This window comes from Dipteris shenzhenensis, chromosome 20 (assembly GCF_047967505.1).
Source record: "Dipteris shenzhenensis isolate YYH24624 ecotype China chromosome 20, Dip_SZ_1.0, whole genome shotgun sequence".
NCBI classification, from domain to species: Eukaryota; Viridiplantae; Streptophyta; class Polypodiopsida; order Gleicheniales; family Dipteridaceae; genus Dipteris; species Dipteris shenzhenensis.
Window position 1 is genome coordinate 9,614,331 of NC_141615.1, and position 21,523 is coordinate 9,635,853.

Sequence of the window (21,523 nt, forward strand, 5' to 3'; positions counted from 1 at the left end):
CTTAGAGCAAAACAAAACCTTAAATCATCTTGACCATTGAGAAATACCATTAAAATCAGAACTGAAATCCTTTGTGTCAAGTACATGGGAAAAATTTATACATAATCCAAAACTAAGAGGAGTAAGAAGGTAGGCATGAAAAGTTGCCCCACTAATTTGCTTATAATGGCTTCTTCCTTTCTTGATAGTATTGGTGTAAGGGATTAATTAGAGGACATGATAAGCAAAGGGGAGGGCTCAGCTTGTTTGACTAGAGGTGACTTAGGGATAAGAGATCAAAGAAGATTTTCAAATAGGTGCCATTGTAATAATAGGAGAATGAAAATGCAATTTGAAAGATACATCCAAGAGCAGGCATGCATAAACAATTATACACTAATTCACTTGGGGGATTTGTCCTTTATTCCTAGAATGATGTGAGATTTAAGCTAGGAGGAGGACGTGAAAGGCCAAAAGGAGGTCTCATATAATGGTCTTGGGGAGGCACTCTTAAGAGAATGGCCTCCGGCTTCATTCTTTAAATGATAATGGTACTAAATCTAGGAAGAGAGACAAGATCTCAAGGTCATGAATACTCCTTAGATGTTAATGACTAGAGGATAATGATGAGAATACCATATCAAAATGTTTACATTAAAGAATAAAGAAACACAAATGATTGATATATCAATTCACTACTTAAAGCTAAAGCACATGGAAAATCATGGACTCTCATTGATAGGATAAGGGAACATTTTATACCATTAAATGCATATGCAAACAAGCTCACTTATAAGGTATTTTCTTTCCCTCAAGAGAGAAGCGAATATGAAGTTGGAAATAGGAGAAATATTTCACTGATTGTCACAAGCATAGCAACATCATTAACCTTTCATCTTTCCATCATGACACCCTTGGGCATGCCCTCGAACACTAATGGATGATGAATGATGAATTTATTAGAAATTTGCACAAGGAAATACATTTTCCTTGGTTTAGGATTAACTTTTAACCACTTATTTTAGATTATTAATTGCACTCTCATTTCAGTAAAACAACATGGTGTTCCAATTATCGGGTTGGTTTAAAACCTTGTTGATTTCATGCTAAGAAAATAAATAAAGCTATTAAAAATGCAATTGTTGATATGGATGCTAATATGGCCCTTTCCCCTAAAGGGGACCCCTCAAGGGCCATATCAACATGAAAGTGGACCCCTCAATGTGAAATATATGAACAAAAAAACTCTATCATTGTGGGACTCTAATGCGAGTCTCACATGACCCAACCAGTTAAAGTCTAGGTGGTTACATAAGGAAATACATTTTTCGTTGGTTTGGAGTAACTACAATCACCACTAAAATAACTGCAAGAACTAACATGGTGGTCACTTCAAGCCAACATCACCACCTTGTTAGCGAGGTGGTCACAAATCTCAAACTTTAAGGATTTTTGTGAGCCTAGACTAGCACGGTGGTCGTGAATCTAGACCTTCATGGATTTTTGTGAGTCTAGGTTTGCATGCTTGGATTTTTGTGAGTCTAGACCAGTATAGAAAAGTTGTGCGTAGATGACAAGTGGCGAGCTATAGGTAGATGACAGGTGGCGAGTTGTGCGTAGATGATAGGATTGACTATGAATAGTATGATGCACAAAGATGTAGCACAAAGACTGCACAAAGAATGACATAACTGCTCATGTAGTAATGTGTGTCGAGCTCTGTAGTGTTTAGAACAATAAGTTTTGACAGATTATGTCTCATTATTATGCCAATGCAACAATCCCTATGCCTGAAAAAATTCTAGTAAGAGCACGAGCGTCTGCCCCAAATTCAAAATATTACCCACTAGCACATCATGTTGTGGTCCCAAAACTACCCCTAAAATAGCTCTACGATTGGCCCTGAGACATTCGTGCATTGACCCTGAGACATTCGTGCATTGACCAAGTTGCAATAGGACTCTAAGCTTTTTGTGCTTGCTCCATCAATCTAGGGTCGCACTTGTCAATTTTCCTAGTCAACTCCTTTTGGTTGACTGACTCCCAAATCCTTTGCCCTCTTATGATAGAAGAAACTTTAATGATAAAGGGAGGTGATTGTTTGGTGGAATGGCATCATTTTAACACATCAACACCTCTACATGGCATGAGAATACTTTCCATTTTTTACATGGCATGGGAATACTTTACATTTTGGTGAGCTTGATTTTTACTCTAATGGAAAATAGGTATGTCAACAATGCGATTTCATGTATGGAAATCCCAACAAGGTACATGCATTAATGGAAGACTAAGTAACTTGTCACACAATTATTACATGTAATTATAATCTATTTGGTGCGGTTCATGTTTCTATTGAAGTACAAGTTTTCAATAGGATTCATCTTAATAAGCATTATTAATGCTTATTTTGATGATTATTTCAATGCTTATTCTAGTGTTTCTATGACATCTTATATCAATTCCCATTAATTTTGTTAAGATTCATCATTTGAAAGAATTTATTGTGGTGCATCAATATTTTCCCAAAAAGACATGGATCAAATGTACTGGATGTCTTCAAAAAGTTCAAAGTACTTGTTCAAAAGCAATCTAGCATGTAAATGAAGTTCCTTCATTGTGACAACAGAAATGAATATAAATCATATGAATTTGTAGGAATCATAAAAGTAAAACACACTTAACTAGTACATGTACTCCATAACAAAAATGAAAGCAAGAAAAGAGTAGTTGTAAAGTTTGCTAAATGCGCTTAATGATGAAAAAAAACCTCCTAGGCCAATTCAGAATGAAGAAGCATGTGCAATCATAACATATTGTATGAATATAACTCTTACTATAATCTTGCAAAATATAGACTTATATTTCATGAATATAAGTCTTGCTATAATCTTGAAAAATTTTGCATCATGAAAAGTCTTCATAGGTCTAAAACTTTTAGTGAATCATTTGAGGGGCGACGATGCATGATCGGGTAAAGGCAATCACAAAAATAATTTTGGGGCCCACTACGATGCACTGGTTGGCAAGATTCCAAATTCAAGGAAGGCTGGCACTCTTGCCAGGTTTTTTCTTAGTGGATTGATTGCCACATTGGCATAATGATCAAACATGACCCTTGCAGAATCCTTGCCCTCAACCATCGTACTTCCTTGCAGACTCCCTCATAGTTATACTCCCTTGCACTCAGCCATAGTGGAGCCATATTGCAAGTTCCATTCCCTCCTACAACTTTAATCCCCTCTCACAATGGATCCCTTTGGGCACAATGAGTTCCAAAACTTGCCATCCACTCTTTCTCACCATCTAGCCCCTCCTCCCCAATGGAACCCATCCAACCCTCCCATCTTGAAATCATGAGACATGGTCCCATCTTCTTTCCTCTAATCTTGAAATCATGAGACGTAGTCCCATCTAGTTGCAGATGCTTGATCTAGATTTCCTAATCAACTTCACCAATGACAAAATAAGTGAACATGAAGGAGCGATATATTTTCTGTCATAATCAAAAAGTTCATACCGATGCAAGCTTGATTGAAAAGGTGGTCTGCATCCTTAAAGGCACTTTACAACCTTATTACTTGGAGAAGGCATGGAAGAAAAAGGACCTTTTAGGTTTATTCCCCAATGCTCATATTAGTAGAGATGGTGGAGTCAAGGCTTCAAGCTTGCTAGCAAATGTCCAAGCTATTTTGAAGGAGACAAGGCATTTCTTATTTGACATGAGACAAACTATGAAGTTCTGGCAGGTTCAAGCAGTAGTAGAGCGGATGAACATATATCTAGTATATTTCTAAAGGAAATATCCAAGAGCATGCTAGCCAACTTGAAGAATGTAAAGGATGGTAAATGGTGGAAATTGATGTCCGAGAGACCACTCGAGTTGGAGTGCACCATATGGACACTTTCCTCAAAACAATATTTTAGCATTATGAGAGGGAGATGAGGAAAGTGCAACACGAGAAGATCCTCAGCAAGGATGTAGAGGCCAAGGTAGAACTAGTACAAGATCGACTAGAGGAGGCAGAAGCAAAGATCATGCAAGCACAATAGCAAGCTGAAGCCACTAAGGACCAAGCAAGAGAAGCTTAAAAAATGGCCGAGAGGGAAAGGAAGAGAAGAGAATTTATAGAGAGGCAGCTCAAGCACTTGCATCAGCAGCATGAATACACTAGAACACATGAGAACCAAGCAAAGGGTGACCTAGCATCGTTTTATAGGATTTTATGAGATGTACATGTTTTATTTTTTATTATTTTCAATGAAACCACTTTGCCAGAGTTCTTGAACATATCCACATTTCTATGGATCTATTTGATGCAAAGAATTGTTTTTGAAGTTTGCTTTCATGTAAAAGAAAGTCTACTTGTTTGCCCACTACATCACTATGAGCATGGAGGTCTTTAAGCATCCCAAATTTCTCTTGTCACAATCATTAGCATAATCCATGAATGTTTCATTCCATGATCACTTGTTTCAGTATTTCAGCTAGTAGTATGGGGTAGAGGGATTGTGTCTTGAAACTTAATTCCTCTATGATGAACTTTGTTGTACCATTTATATTCTCTTTGATCCTTTCCTTGCAAGTCCTAGGGCTCATGGTTTCCATCCACATGCGGAGCATACAAGACCATGATCTAAAAAACAATGTACAGAGGAACTTTCTCATTTCTCACTTCTAGAGACGTGCCTTTCTATGCCATTCCATGAAATTTTGTACGCTAAGAGAAGATTGTTCCCGTAGGTAGGAATGTGTAACAACAAAAAACAAATCTTGCCAAACTCAGATAAAAGAGCTTGAGCTTGAGTTTTTTATCCTGCTAATGATCAATTTGTGCTCTATAGTCACCCTTTTTCTTATTATTTCATATGTATGCATGTCCCTTTGTCAGTATACAGAATCATCCAATGAACATTGTAGCATCCAAGCCTATAGTTGAATCTTAAATAGAGATATGAATAGCTCATCAAATCCATCCATAATCTTGAACTCAACTATTATGTGACTCCTTGTGTTTTTAGTCTTTGAGATAAACTGTGAAGTACTATTCTTCCTTTTCCTTCCAATACTTTGGTAGTTTCTCCATTCTACCACTCCATTTTGTTCTAAAGTATGAGATATGGTAAGTTGATGTTGAATTCCATTTATTCTGGAGCCCTGTGGAATGCATTTAAGGTGCCCTAACTTTAAAATCCATCCTATGTCTATGTAATTTCCTCTTTGTCTTGAATATTGCAACTTTTTAACGCGTTGACGTTTTACAATAACAATATGCCCAAATATTAGATTAAATATTAATGGGAGAGAAGAACATATGTAGCACCTATGAACATATCCACATTTCTATGCATATGCTAGAGTGATCTATTTGATCACCTTCTTGTCCTTTACCTTTGATTGTTGTTTTGCACACTAATCTTGTTCACTTCTTTTTGCTCATACTGATTGTGTTTAGCTCCTAATGTTGTAACATGGCTCTCAAATGTTGAAATATGAGTAGGATGATTTATTACCACAAAGATTTAGTGACTTTGTCCTTTAACCTTGTAAACGCTCATAGTTGACATTGTATTATCTTGATGCCTACCAAGAATTACCTAATGTTCTCACCTTAACCCATAATAAGAGGAAAAAGGATTGTGTAAAAGGAAATGTCTACATACTTGCATTCTCTTTGTTCCTTTGACCTTGTAAATGGTTATAGTTGATGTTGTAATTATCATGACCCTTAATAAGAATTCCACAAGGTTCTCACCTTAACCCATCTTAAGAGGGAAAGGATGTGTTATATAAGGATGTTGTAAAAGAAAAAGTCTACATACTTGCATTGTCTTCCTAGTTGTGAAGTCCAAAATCCTAGAAAGTATAGAGCTGCTCATTGGAAATGATTTTGCTTCTCTTCATATGGGGTAAATTAGTTCAAACATGATGTGGTTGGGTTGTGACATGGTGTTCGCTGGTGAAGTCCCTAATTTCTTGCATTGTGTTTGATGGTGAAGTCCCTGATTTCTTTCATTGTGTTTGATGTTGAACTCTCTAATTTATTGCATGGTGTTTGATGGCAAAGTCCCTAATTTCTTGCAATAATAAGGATACACCCTTTCCAACCAACTAGGGATGATTATTCTTCATACAACTAGCTACACTCCTCCAACTAAAGAGAATTATTCTTCCTCTAATAATCACATTCTTCTGACTAGATATGATTGGAGTTTCCAATACATCTTCAAGGAGCCATCCTTGAGCACTTGGAGGATGTTTTTAATTTAAGTTCTTACATGTCCACACCCATTTATTCTCCTTGTCTTGGATTATTAGGAGACATGACCCCATCATCTCACTACTTGACCCTTTTCTCCTCCTTATTTGGAGGTCATACCTAGTATTCACAGTTTACCTCAAAGCTCTCACAACTTTTATTTGCACCATTATGTGTAATTTCAACTTGGAATCTCGAGATCTCACAGCTTGCATTTGCACTCTTATGGTGTAATTTCAATTTGGATCTATAATTTGATGGGGCTTATAAACTATTAACAAATATTATAGGTGTGGTACTATCTCATATATTCTCAAGGTGTAGAATTTTGATGTGATGACTCAGTGAAGAATAGTACCATAAATCATGTAGAATAGTATGACTTGATATTTGTTCTTAAGAACGCTCATGGTCAACAAATCTCTTAACTCAAGGTGCTTGGGGATTTTGAGCTTGTGTGTCATTGTATATGGGGTTTGATGAGGATAGAACAAAAGAGGAAATATGCCAAACAAAGTGCTAAAAGAGACAATTGCATGAAGGCTTGAGGAGATTGAAGCCAATGGAGATACTCAATGAATTTATCTTCTTGCTTTGGTCTTGACTTTATGCTTGAACAAACTAATGCATAGATGAGTGCAAAATCACTAGCTGCTTATAATATAATCCTTTTTTCTCAAAATCACTAGCAAATATCCTACATTCTTGCCTTTAGTCACTCCCTTTGTGGTCTCCTATAATGTATTTCTCTTTTAATAAAGAAAAAATTTAAATTATTCTATGGGAGGATGGATGATAGTCCTTAGGACTATTAATTACTCTTTAAAAGGCATTGTCATGTGTCTTAAAATCTCCTAACAAAAGATAAGTGGCTAGTGATTGTGCTTACCTTTCATGAAGGCTTGGCAAAATTTTGGTATGAGAACCAAATAAATAAGATAGAAAAGGAAGACATTGCAGCCCATCATGGAAGCTCTTACAAAAATAGATAAGGTTGCTAGATGTTGGAGCAAGATACCAAAGATAGCACTTTTTTGATGGGCCATTGCCATAAAAACTATTAAATGATAAAGTCTTTGGCCAATTGCATGCTCACATCACTTTTCCTCAACTTTTTGCACTTATCCCATAGGTGCAAAGGGAACATGACCTTTCAACCCATAAGTCAAAGAAGAAGGGGAAGATACAAAATATCTCATCCATATTCAAGGGCATATATAAGTACCCTCACATTGACCGATGATGGATGCCCCTAGAAAAAAGGCAAGGCCCCTACATCGTAGAGGAAGATACCAAAGATAGCCTTTTTTAAATAGGTCAAGGGAATAAAGTCTACTTGATGGTAAAATATTTGTCCAACCGCATCCTCAACATTATTTTTCCTTAGCTTTTGGCACCTAGCCCATGGATGCACAGGGCACTTGAACAACATTCAACTCGTAAGTCTTAGAGGACATAGATGGGCACCCTCAAACTCTAAACTATAGACAACATAGATAGGAACCCTAATACTATGGATCAAATTGTGATTGATGATGGCTAAATTAAGGGTTCTTGTGGTCACAATCAAGGCGTGGGCAGTGTAATGATGTCCAAGATAAGGAAAATAGAATTCTGTGCAGCAAGTTCCTTGGCAAGATTATTGCCAATGGAATCCTTTAAATAAATAAAAAATAATAAAACAAAACAAGACAACTTATTATAGGGATGGTCATCTCCCAAAGAAAAAACCAAACAAGATGGTTCATATTATAGGGATGGTCTACCCCAAAATAAAAAACCAGATTATAAAAATTTAATTCAAAAGGTTATGTTTCCAATTGCATTCACTACTAGGTAGTTAAAAGAGATACTAATAGAAGAGAAAGTCTCTAGAATACTAGACGCTGACAATGAGTTTTTATGGCTCAATGCTTTCATCACTCCAAACATAGCCTAAGCTCTAAAACCAATGCCTGTGATAGTCTTAGAATGATGACCTGATTACTGGAATATTGAACGTGTATTCCCTAGCATGTAGACAGCATCGCCTGGCCTTTTGGAGGAGGCAAGAATATTCCCTATACCATCGCCTCAAGGGTTAGGGATGTCTGATCATGCTATTGCAATAACTGAGCAAACAAGTGCTTCTTTGTAGCATTGCCGGTTGGGGCACATGAGCCAGAATGGAATGAAACCCTTATGCCATTTTGTAGCATTGCCGGTTGGGGCACATGAGCCAGAATGGAATGAAACTCTTATGCCATTTGGGTTATGTATAGCATTTTAGTTTTTCTGATTTTGAATTTTGTAAGCATTGTCTCCATGGGAAGCATAATAAATCGGCCCATAAAAGAAGGGTAAAGAAAGAGCTTGAAAGGCTTGACTTGGTGCATTTAGATGTATGTGATCCCATGCCTACACGATCATTAGGCGGGGCTGACAATAAGCCACAAGCATTGAGGGAAGCCAAATTAGATCTCTTGCGATCATTGTACTCCAATTGGAGCTAGTAGAGAACTTAGCCATCAACCTCAAAGGGAGAATGCAGAACTAGAGCATTGATGTAGGAGCTACAAGAGAGATCCAAGGCTAGGAAGGATGCAAATCGGGTAGAGAGTAGCCATAGTAACATAAAGAGACTATGCAGTTTTAATGAGATATGCACAATTCACTAAATCTAGATTAGAATAGGGCAGCTTTGCGCAAGCTTGCTATGGCTCTTGAAAGTTTTGAAAAGCAGTCCATCTTGACTAAAACCCAATGTAGAGTGGATGTCTTGGGAGAGGCCTACATAGACGTTGCTAAATAATTTCAGTAGCTTTAAGTGCAGATAATATAATTAGGTAAAGCTATTGTAGTGATGAAGTAGCTAGAAGAGGTGATGAAGGAGAATGTTTGCACCCTTTGAATGAAGGTAGGAAGGAATCAAGAAACATCTTGCTGATGTAGAGGGTCAGACTGTGGTATTCTAGCCACCCGCAATGGTTAAATTAGATGACTATCCAATTGAATGCAGTAGGGTCATATGTGCTTGGTCCAACGTGGGCACGAGTGCGTGATCCAATGGCCCTAGTGCAGCTACCCTTTGCATGCATTTTTCTTTGGGGTGTTTGTGGGTGCAACCTCGAGATGCAGAGATTGTAATATGCCACTGCCCAAGTCAATTGTGCCTACCTGTTGTAGCTTATCCATAGTGCGAAAATAGATGCTACAAGAGCATTTGCCATTTGGACTTGCTATGCAAAAAGAAAGGGCTTTGAAGGAAAAAACAACCCCCCTAAAATAAAGGATCTTAAAGGGAAGAAGCCCGGCTGTAGGAAGAAGGGTCGATCCTCCCATCAAGGAGTGGACATAGCCCAAAGAGCTCAAAGTGGCCTAATGAAGGGAGCTCAAATTAAAAAGCAAAATGTGGAACTAGCCCCCTGAAGGAAAGGAGCAAGAAGGGCTAATCCTCCCATCAAGGAGCTAAAATACCTCCAAGTGACCGGATGTAGCTAAAAGACCTCAATGTATGAGATAAATCTATTTAATTACTAATGAAACCACTCTTTAATTATTCCCAAAGTTGTCAAAATTTTCCTTTGTATAAACAAGTGCATTTAGGGTTGCAACCAACACGGTGGTTCTTTTAGCATGGTGTGGTAGTATAAAATAAGTGGTCTCACAAGTTTCCTTTACACAAGCTATTTTAAGATCATAACAACCAGCATGGTGATAGTATAGGATACGTGGTCACCAACATAGAGTTGGTTGCACAAGATATATGGGCCCTTGAAAGATCTCCTTTAAGGGGAAGGGCCATATCATATATGTCCAGTGGCATGTCTATATGTTCCTTGCCCCTAAAGCTGATTTACCAAAAACAATCGAAATGGTTGTACAAGATGATTGTAAATACATTTGCTATTTTTCCAAGATAAGTGGATTACATTCTCATTAGTTAACTACATGGCACATAATGAGAATACATTTTCTTGTACTGCCTTAGTTGTCACTACTCCAAAACACCCCATGATGTGCTCATTTGTTTCTAAATCCATTTTGAAGACACTCTTGCTCTTCTTTTATCTAGGCATAGCTTGCAAAACTAGAACTTAATAGATCTTACTAAATGAGAGAGTACACAAATATTTGCAGACTCTTATCTAACAGAATGTAATTGTGGCCTCTCTTAGATGTTTTTTTGTACTAGATAGCTCTAACTCTACTATATCCCACTTCTCATAGGTTGTTTCACAATAATCCTTAAATGATTCCTCAACCTCGTGCTTGGGTTTGGTACATTGCAACTCAAAGTATAGGTCATCTTCCTCATTCTCCCCAAAGTCAGTGATGACAACTACAAGTTATCCCCCTCTTCTAGACAATCTGTGAGGTCATCAAAACATCCCCAAACTATGGCAAGTCATCATTTGTCTCTCCATTGTTTTTCACTCCAACTTCATGTAGAGGAAAAACTTGAGCTGGCTCCCATCTCTTCATAATTGCAATGTCCTTGCAATTGTCATGATCCCCTCTGATGCATGCAATGTAGAAGTTACAATAAAGTTTTATTGTTTTGAGAAGGTCATTGTTGGAAAAGTCCCATATGCTATGCAAACTATGAAGGCCCCACAATCATGCTTGCTTCTCTTTGGCACTTCATTCACTTTCACTTCATGGAACACTCTATGAACTACACTATTCCTAAGGCTTTGTTTAGTATATGTTGACTACACCCCTGTGGAGAGGTATACTATAAACGATGTTACAGCATCATAGACATCATTGAACTTTTATTGAGGGCATGTTAATTGGTGTCTAAGCAAAGCTCACTTAATAACAATACCACATCCATCATGTTTCCCCTTGCCATGGGTAGACCCAAAGAAATTCCACATCATGTTTAGACCAGTCATGGATTTAAACCTTGAGACAAAGTAGAATCCACGAATAAGGTGTCAATGGTATGTGTGTTGCACTGAATTGGACTCCTATGAGTTAATGAGTAGATTGGCATTAGTCATAAGCAAATGATTGTATGTGATATACATTAGAATTTTTATCTGCTTTTTGTACCAATGAGCACTTTGTATCTCATCTTGTTCTTGAAAAGAAGTAATTTTTTGCAGAATCTATACATAGACAATAGTGTCATTGGGGAAATTGGCAAGGGACTTCCTAAACTTCTTATCTTGCTAGCTAACCGTGGGATTGTGAAGCACATATTTTGAGATGGATTGAACCAATTGATCTACAAACTCCCTCAGCTGAGTGCTATTATACGATAGTAGCCATCTCTTTTTCTGCGATCCTTCAGCTTTAACATGTTCTTGGGAATGGAAGAAACCAAATCAGCCTAGAATTTGTCCACTAGTAGTTGGCTTCATAGCATTTCTCACATCATTGAACATTCTACTTCTGCATGATTCGTTGATCTCTGTGCTTGGAAGCGGCCACTCTAGACTATCAAAAGAAGGCAAGGGAAGAGATTCTAATCTTCCATCCTGACTTGGCATGATGAACATAGAGTCATAAAAGAATGTCCCATCCTTCTTCAACTCTGATGGTGTGCGACTTCATAATGAAGACTATCAATCTTAGCATGAAGGATATGCAACACCCTAGTTATGCATGTTGCAGGCTCCCACTCCTTAAAATTGAGTGGATACAAATTCATGAAACAAATTCAAGGATTGTCAATGTCTCGAGCTAAATACAAATACTTTAAGGCATGACCCTAATACACTGTAAAGTACTTATGATTGGGCCTTGGAAGGCCTACATCTTGATACACATATATGTCTGCATGGGTAAAGACATTGAATATATATGCGAGCGATTGTCTAGTTGTTGTTAGGGACTTCTTGAAATCAAAGATTCTAGCTTTCCAATGTTTGGAGATGTCCTTTAAATCCTTTTGAGCCATTTTATAACACCCATGATTAGTGGGTTGCATTGTGATCCAAGCATATTTCTTATATAGTTGAGGAACCCATTCTTCATGCTCATCCTTGATGTATTTTACTATAACAGACTATAAAGTACCATAAATCTAGTATTTTCCATCTCCATAGTGCCTGCCCCAATATGATATGATTAAAAATAGCTCTCATCTCTCTTTCCTCACCCATAAACATATATCCCTCAGAATTTACAATGTCTATCTCCAAACTCTCTCTCTCTCTCTCTCTCTCTCTCTCTCTCTTTCTCTCTCTCTCTCTCTCTTCTCCAAACTCTCTCTCTTTCTCTTTCTCTCTGTCTTTGTATTTCTCTATAGCTTTCTTCCCTCTTTGTTCTTCTATCCCTCTCTTTATTTGCCCCTTTTTCGGACTCTCCTTTAACCTAACCCCGGACACAAACAAAACAGCAAATATGTTGAAATATTTTAGCACAATTCTCTCTCTCTCTCTCTCTCTCTCTCTCTCTCTCCCATTTGACCTAACCCTTGACACAAACAAACTTAAAAATATTTTGAAATACTTCATCATGACCTCTCTCTCTCTCTCTCTCTCTCTCTCTCTCTGTCTCTCTCTCTTTCTCTTCCTCTCTCCTTTAACCTAAGCCCTGCCACAAATAGACTAACAATTTTTTTGAAATACTTCAGCATGGTCTCTCTCTCTCTCTCTCTCTCTCTGTCCTTTAACCTAAGCCCTACCACAAATAGACTAACAATTTTTTTGAAATACTTCAACATGGTCTCTCTCTCTCTCTCTCACACACACACACACACACACAATCTGAAAACATAGTAGTTTGAAATATAATCAATCTCTCTCATTCTCTATCTCTCACTATCTCCTCTTATTATCACCCTCAAACAAAAGAACTCATGCCAGTTTGAAATACAATCCCTCTCTCTTTATTTACCTCTACCTCTATCTCTTTCTCTTTGTTGCTCCTATACCAAAGAAGAAAGAATAGTGTTATAGCTTCAAATATCATCTACCATTATCTCTCCCTCTTCTCTGGCTTTTACAACAACAAACATATAGATGAAATGTCACATAAAAACTTATGCACTTAGTAAAAAGACATTTTTAAAAGAGAAATCACTTCATTTCCTTGCAAATATGTGTGTTTTCTTTTGGTGTTGAGTCTTTAAGCTTCAATAAGACACACAAAGGGTCAAAAATGATAAACACCAATTTTTCTTCCTTCTTCTAAGCAAAGTCATGTCAAATCTTTCATTTCTAAGAGAGAGAGGAGCAAGTGGAGAAGGAATGAAAGAGTTAATGGAGTAAGAGAGAAGAGGGATGAGCAAAGCTTATGAGCAAAGCTTAAATAGAAGTTTTCTCTAAGAGATTTTCATAGGTGGAAGAAAAGCATGAATAGAGAAGAGGGAAAATGACTAATCAAGAGTGGAATAAATATAGTTTGAAACAAGCTACTAGAAAGTGGTGGGAATAAATTTTGGGAGTGCATGGAGAGGTAAAAAGTTTTGGAAGAGAGATAGAGGACCGAGAGAGTCGGTTTGAAAGTCAAAGGACTGAGCCAAATAGTTGAACTAGGAGGAAAATGTGAGTAGAGTTCTAGCTAGAGGATAGAAAGATGGGAGGAAAATAAGGAGGCCTGACATGAGAGAGTTGGTTTGAAAATCAAAGGACTGAGCCAAATAGTTGAACCAAGAGGAAAATGTGAGTACAGTTCTAGCTAGAGGACAGATGGATGGGAGGAAAATAAGGAGGCCTAACATGGTCAGTCCAAGCCTGCCAAATGTGATTGTCTTAAGCCATCTCCGTGGTTGGAACATTATGTAATATATCACTAAGCTGATTCAAGTCAAACAAGAGTTATGTGATTTTCCTAAAATAGGGTGGTTAGACAAAAAAAAATTGGAGATAGATTCCCATGTCTTGCAGATGAATGTGCAGTGTATAGGCCACCTGGATCCTCACCATGTGTTGCAAGGGAGGCCAAGTTTGGTGGCCTAAGGTCTTTATGGGGTCTAGTGGTGTGTCCAAAGAGAGGTTCTAAGTGGCACCGTATTAATGCATTTGTGGCATATGCACATATTGTAGTCTAAAGAACAGGCAATTTGATGTCTACCCAAACAAAATGAGGGAAGACAATCCTATTTATCTAAAATAGACGATATTTGTTTTGTTGATTTCTTTGCTAATTTGTAAACAATTGAGGAAAAAAAAGATAACACATACTTGCAAGAGCTTAGAACTAGATTGGTTGTGTGAATTATTTAAAAATGGACGGACAACAAGAACATGCCATAGTGAAGACTTGGTACAATGTCGATTAAACACTTCAGATGTGACATTTTGGTAAGTCTATCTAACAATTCTTGCTTGTACCAAAAAGGATAATGCTATAGGCTACTATTATTGACACATTTCAAATTTTGTAGGTATTTCATTGGAAGGCAAAATCTTTTCATGTCTTTCACATATAGAAGGACTAGATGGAAAAGCCTACAATGGGAAGTGATGGATGATGATTTGCATGATGGAACTCATAGTCCATTTATTGAGGTATTCATTTCTTGGCAAGGACATCCAGATCTAATGTTGGAATTGGAAGAGTGGACCATGTAGTTTATTGGAGAAGAAATACTATTGGCAACATCAAGCCCTCCCCAAGAATATTATTGTGGACTTGATAATCCAAAAAGTCAAATATAGGGATGAGACAAATACCCTTTGTAAGAATTGTTGTCCCCCACATACTCTAGAGATAATAGAAACATGATGACCAGGCTCCATCTTTTTGTCCCAAAGAATGGAGATTAATAATATCTGGTTTCTTTGATCCTCAGTGTTTCCACATTTAACCATGAGGCATTGTTAGATGTATGAACATGACTTACAAATAATACAAAGCAATCTTTCATTGATTGCTAAGACTGTTTTTAATCATTAGCACCTGTAGACTATGGGATGAATGACAAATTGATAAGTCTTATAATTTTAAAAGTATGTGCATATGCATATTTGTGTGAATATAATATTTGCTGTCAACATGATAAAAAACATATTTATATTATTATCTTAAAATTGAAATTGGCAAGTATTTTGATCACTATTTATGTTTAGGATTGATTTGCATGGCATTTGTAAGCTTTAAAGACCATAGGACTATAAGACCATATTATTACAAGCACAAAAATGCCATGAATTTGAGACTGCACAAATTAGTTTAGCAAAAAGAAAGTGCATTTTTATACATGTTGGTTCAATGAAGCTTGTTTGAAACTCTCCTTTTTGCATTTTTTATGTTAATAATTTCTTGCAAGTTTTCTCAAGAAATGTTTTTGACTTGGTTGAGCTAAATAAAAAGCAAAGGAGGGGAAGGGAAGAGATACCCTAGACTAAGAGCCTCCTCCTTTGCTCTACAAAGTCTGAACTCTTGAGCTAAAAAAGTGTAGTTTTGCTACAAGTTGCAAATTGTTGAGCTAAAAATATGCAATTTTTACTCATGTCACATAAGTAGTTAGTTTCCTTTTTGATGATTGGGCCTTAAGATGAAGGGAAAATGAAAGAGAGAGAGAGAGAGAGAGAGAGAGAGAGAGAGAGAGAGAGAGAGAGAGAGAGAGAGAGAGAGAGGGAGGGCACCTTTACATGCAACATCACTGCATAAAGGACCCAAGGTCACTTTAAATTGAGCTTGACAAAGAACCCTAGCTCAAAGCTAGACTTTGAGCCATGGGGTTCAAAATTTGAGCCCATTTTCTCCTCCTCTTGGCAGATTAATTGTCACATCCTAGTAAGGCCCACCACCTCGAAGAAAAAAATTATCCGAGAGCCTTTGGCACAAAAAGAAAAAGAAAAGAATTGAGAGGCTAGCCCCATAGTATATAGCACATAAAGGAAACGGCCTCTTCAATGTGAGGCTCAATAAGCATGTCATGGGTTCTCCCTATAAACAAAGCTGAGATCCCTCAAATCCATGTATTTGAGAACCCCATCATCCATATGGTCCCCTCTGGGAAAAGCCACCCCACCCTATCATAAGTGTGTAGTCCAAAGGTGACTCACATGTCATGGGGACCTTAAAGGAATGTGGCAAGGGAACATTGCCTCCTAACTACTTGTGGGAGAAATGCAAGCATGAACTGTATCAAGTGTCACACAACGAAGACCAAAGTCAAACCTTTTGCTATTTATACATTCCACATTTTGAAGGGAGGGCCAACCCTATTCTTTCTTACCACTCTCTCTTTCACTCATTTATACAAGCAGTTGGGGCCATACAGCTCTAAGATGGACTTCCTATTGTCTTCTCATCCTCTCTAAATTGTATTTATTCTGTATTGCAAGATATCCGAGCACCCTTGCATAGAATATTAACTATGGTAGTTAAGATGTCCCCCTTCCTTCTCACGATCCATCTAAAGATTAGAGTCTATGCATAATGTCAGACTTGAGGGCATTGTTCATGATGCACTAGTGGTTGAAGAGATATTGGGAGATGCAGCAAAATGGATGGAGAGGCTTCTAAAAATGCCTCTCAAACATACCTTCAAAGGTTTGAATGTGATGACCATGAAGGTTGTGGACATGTAAATAGAGGTGCGTAGTCGATGGAAATTTAGCCTCTAGCATTGAGGTCAAAGACAATTTTGGAGCGAAGCCATTGAAGATTTTCCTCCATGGTGCATGGTACCTACTATCGCTAGATCTGGGATAGTTGCAAAAGTAGATATTAAACTTCTCCATATGTGTCACAAGTGCATAGGAGGTACCCACCGTTGGAAAATTGAGCCATGGAAAGTTATATACAGTGTAGGCCTTCATAGCTTCAAAATCCTTCCATGACGACCATCTTTGAAGAGGCATATAGGTGGGTTAGACTCGTTGGTCTAGGCCCACTAAACAATACATACACCAAAATGATTCATGCCCCAAAAATGGGAGCCACCGTTGGGGGTGTAGCCTTGCTTCTTTGTCTATCTTTGACACCTTATTTGGATCAAGCCGGATGTAGCCTCATTGTGTCTGCTTGGGATGGTCCATGTGCCACATATGAAAATTTATTTAGAGTAGCTTAGTGAGGGTATGCACCTTCATAACATCTTTGTGGCTTAGCTGAAAACTCTAGAATTTTCCCCGCCACCTATTTATGATCAAAATATCCTCGATCACTATGAATGACATGAATCTCCTGGTTCCAAGTCTTGTGGGTAGGTGGGGGCTTTTATAGCATGGAATCTTCTTCATCATGGGGGTTCCCATTGACCTACTCAGTTCTATCCTCCTCATAAGGACCTTTGACATGTGAAAAGAGCATAGGCTTGAGCATGATTATCCATGTGGCTTTGCCCAAGTCTTCTAGACCTTCTGGGTCAACGAGCTCCTATTGCATTGTATTGTGCATGTGTGGTGGTGAGGTGGTGTGATGTGAGGTGGAAGGATGTGATGGGCAAGAAGCTATATTGGTAGTAGAAGTGGGATTGGTGGGGGGTGTACTGCCTTGGTTAGTGGGGGCGGGGATGGGGTAGGTTGAATTATAAATTCCCCATGCTATGTTGACATCTACTTATTGTGGACCAGTGTGGTAAGCTACATGAAAATCATCAAACTAGCTAAATCTAGTTTGAATAATTTTCTAAAAGGCTTCCAAATTATTATCAAATAGGGAAATAATACCCACCACTTGGTAGAGTTATTATTGTGCATAGAAAGGTGCTAAAAGATATATTTGGCATTCTATTGGCCATATGTTTGCATCCACCCTAGACCTTCAATCAAGGATTATGGATGGTAAGGTATGTATTGCAAGCTACTTGGCTTGAGTAGGTCGAGCATAGGCCTATCAGTCAAAAAATAGAGGAATTTTGGAGTACTCAAATCTAGGCCATAAATTGTATACAATGGGGTGGTAAGCAAGGGTGATGATATATCAGTCATCTTGTGAAATGATATCCTCGTGGAAGTAGGCCATTTCTATTATTAGGTGGGCTTGTACATTAGTCATGGTAGAGGAGAAGTTGGAAGGAGGCAGAAGGTAGGGGTGCGCAAAAATTTTGTGCTAATGTGTGGTGGCAGCAGAGTTTGTGTTAAAGTAATAGTTGAAGGTGTCTTCAATTGTACATGGTGTAGAGGTAAGTGAGGCGACGCATGTGGATGCATACAAGATCCATTGGTGGAGCTCATTGAGATTCTCTTGAGGAGGTGGGGGCAAGTTGTGAGCTTGCACCTACTCTTGGAGCTGGATATTTTGATCTTTCCATTGGCATAGCTGTGGGTTTAAATGGACCCATGAAATCTAGAACCCACTTTTGAAATGGCTCTAGTGGCAATATGGGGTCAAGTGGTATACGGTCACGATCTGTGGGTTGGCCCAACCACTGGCAGAGGTCACAACTCTTTGCAAACCATTTGGCATCCTTCTGCATGGTTGGCCACCATAAGCTCGCTTGTAGAATGTTCTTTGCAGTTACTTCTCCCACAAAATGACCACCCGAAACCCCACAATGGGCTTCCATTAGCACCGCCTCCTGCTCATGAGGTTGAACACATCGCAGTAGGGCCTCTATCAAATGTCACTGGTAGAGCTGGCCAAGGACTACTTTGAAGGATCGGCTCCGCAATGCCAATCGTTTCCTCTGGTCTCTATTCATGTACTTGGGCATGATGCTGGTAGGCAAGAATGAAAGCATCTCATCATACCACGACCATGGGCCTTCTGGAACAACTTCAACCTTCGCCTTGATCAGATTCGCCCAGAAAATCATCGCCAGCTCCGCATCAAGAAACTTGTCCTCCACTGCCATTGGCCGGAGTCCAATCAAGATAAGTAATTTGCTACTGTATGCCACAAACCCGACCGATGAATCACATCAAAATCATATTCTTATAGTAGCAACACCTAGTGTGCTAATCAGCCTGTAAGACTTTGCTGTTTTACCAAATACAACAATGTGGAATGATCGACATGGAGTACAAAAGGTCGGCCCAACAAATAATGCCGGAATTTTTCGACGGAATAGATCATGCCCCATCCTTCTCTCTCTGTGATAGAGTAATCCTTTTTGGCTGTTGAGAGCCATTGGCTTGCATAGTAGACTAGGCGATACCATTTAACCGCATCTTCCTACTTCAAGACACTCCCAATAGCTCTATCCGAGGCATCCACAAACACATGAAAATTCTTCTCCCAATCTGGAGACATTAGCACCGGTGCTTTGGAAAGCTAGATCTTGAGTTGCCAGTATGCTTGGTCACACTCTGTAGTCCACACAAATGCCTTCGGTTGCACATGAGTGAATGCATTCAACGGAATCACCATGTGAGCGAGGAACTGCAGATGTCTTCCATGCCATCAATTTAAACAATGCTTAAGTGTTGTTGGAGCTAGTGCTTGGCCACTTTGTCTGGATCCACCGCAATTCCTCCCATCGAGATCACATGCCCCAAGAGTCAGCCACTACAGAGACTGCAAATGCATATTTCATAGGATTTCGACCGCAGGAGACCTCCCTGCATAATTGGAAGCACTTTGGCAAATGCTCCAGGTGCTCGGTGAATGTTCTAAACCACTAAGATCATCCAGGAAAATCCGCATCAAATTTGTCAAATAAGAGCCAAAAATCTCCTGCATTGCTCATCATCAGTGAAAAGTCGAGGGAGCATTCCGCAATCCAAACCACATGATTGTGTAGACATAGACCCCCATGATGTGATGAATGCTATTTTGGGCTGGTCTTTCGGAGCCATTCTAATTTGGTTGTACCTGCCATACCCATCCAAGAAAGAGTACACCTCATGCCCTGCCACTTCATCCAGCATAGAATCCATGTACGGCAAGGAAATGGATTGGGCACAGTGGCCGCATATAGCTTGTGGTAGTCGACACAAATCCACAATTTCTTATTTTTCTTTGGCACAATGACAATCAGGGAAATCCACTCTAGATTCTCAATCAGTGCGATGAATCCCATCCATAGCCCAAAGCACTCTAGCTCGTCTTGCACTTGCTTGGCCACATGTGGATTCATACGATACCACTGTATCTTTGTTAGCATCACATTTGGTTTGAGGTTCACCCGATGCTAGTAAAATTTTGGGTCCAGACCTTTCATATCCACATAATCCCATGTGAACACATTGAAAAAATCTCGCAAGAGGGCTATCAGTTCATTGCGGGATTCAACATTCAACAATGTGCTGATTTTGACTGGTTTAGATGCTCCATCCTCTCCTAGATATACCATATCTAGAGCATCTTCTTGCACTCGCGTGACTCGGCTCATGCATTCTTCAAACTCTCTCATGCTACAGGAGATGCCACAAATCCATATCTGCTGTCACTTGTTGGGGCGTCACCTCCTCCGGAACTGCACTGGCTAAACCCGCCAGAAGACTCTAATGCATGTAACTTTCTGTAATGCCCTCCACGTCAATGGTGAAGAATGGAACTAACTCCAGGTTTGCTTTGAGAAAGGCTTCCTCCTCCTCATCCTCCAATTCGTCTGCCATCTTCACCATCTCGGCCAACATGGGTCGTATTGCATCCGCCAAAGGTGCCGCCACTCCCATTGTGACCCACACTTTCTTCTTTCCTCTATGCATTGAAATGACATTTTGCTCCCAATTTTGCTTGACCTTTGCTTGTCGCAACCAAGGCCTACCCAAGAGGACGCTATACTCTGGTGTTGCGGCATCCATGTTGAGCACCACGAATGAAACCACGAACGAAATGCCCGCCACCTACAGAACAATGGCCCACAAGATTCTGTGTGATTGAACTCGACATTGATTAGCCATGTGGACTAAGAATGGCACCGATTCCTAGGACATCCATCCCATTTCTCGGTAGGTCTTCAAAGTGATGATATTGACCCCTGAACCGCGCCATCTACCAACACTGAGCAAAAGTTCGCCCTTGTACCTTTGCAAATATCACCGAAATTCTCATGTTGGTTAGAGGAACTACCGGTACTGGGAAGGAATTAGCTTGGCATAGATCCACCTATTCTGGTTTGGACTCCATGTGAAGGGAGTGCAACAATTGTCGGTGGAATCCCAGAACCAGGTTAAGTAATCTTCCCAATGAGATCTGGATCGGTGCCTCCAGAATGCATTCCAACCCTAGCTCCCATTGCGGAGAATTTGCTCGCCTCTTGGCTTGGTTTGCTACCAACAATGGAGTTGCTTTGACCGCCTTCGGACCATTCCCTGGTAAGTAAACTTTGAACTTGGCTTGTGCCTTCACATTTGGTTGGACATTCAATTCCGCAAACTGCACCTTATGTGCTTCACTGGACATCGTTGCGGACTTTGCCAATTGCATCAATGGTGGCTCCGCTATCACCAACTCGTGGATTTGGCATCGTACGTGCTCCTGGACTGGCCTATCCAGTAGCTTGT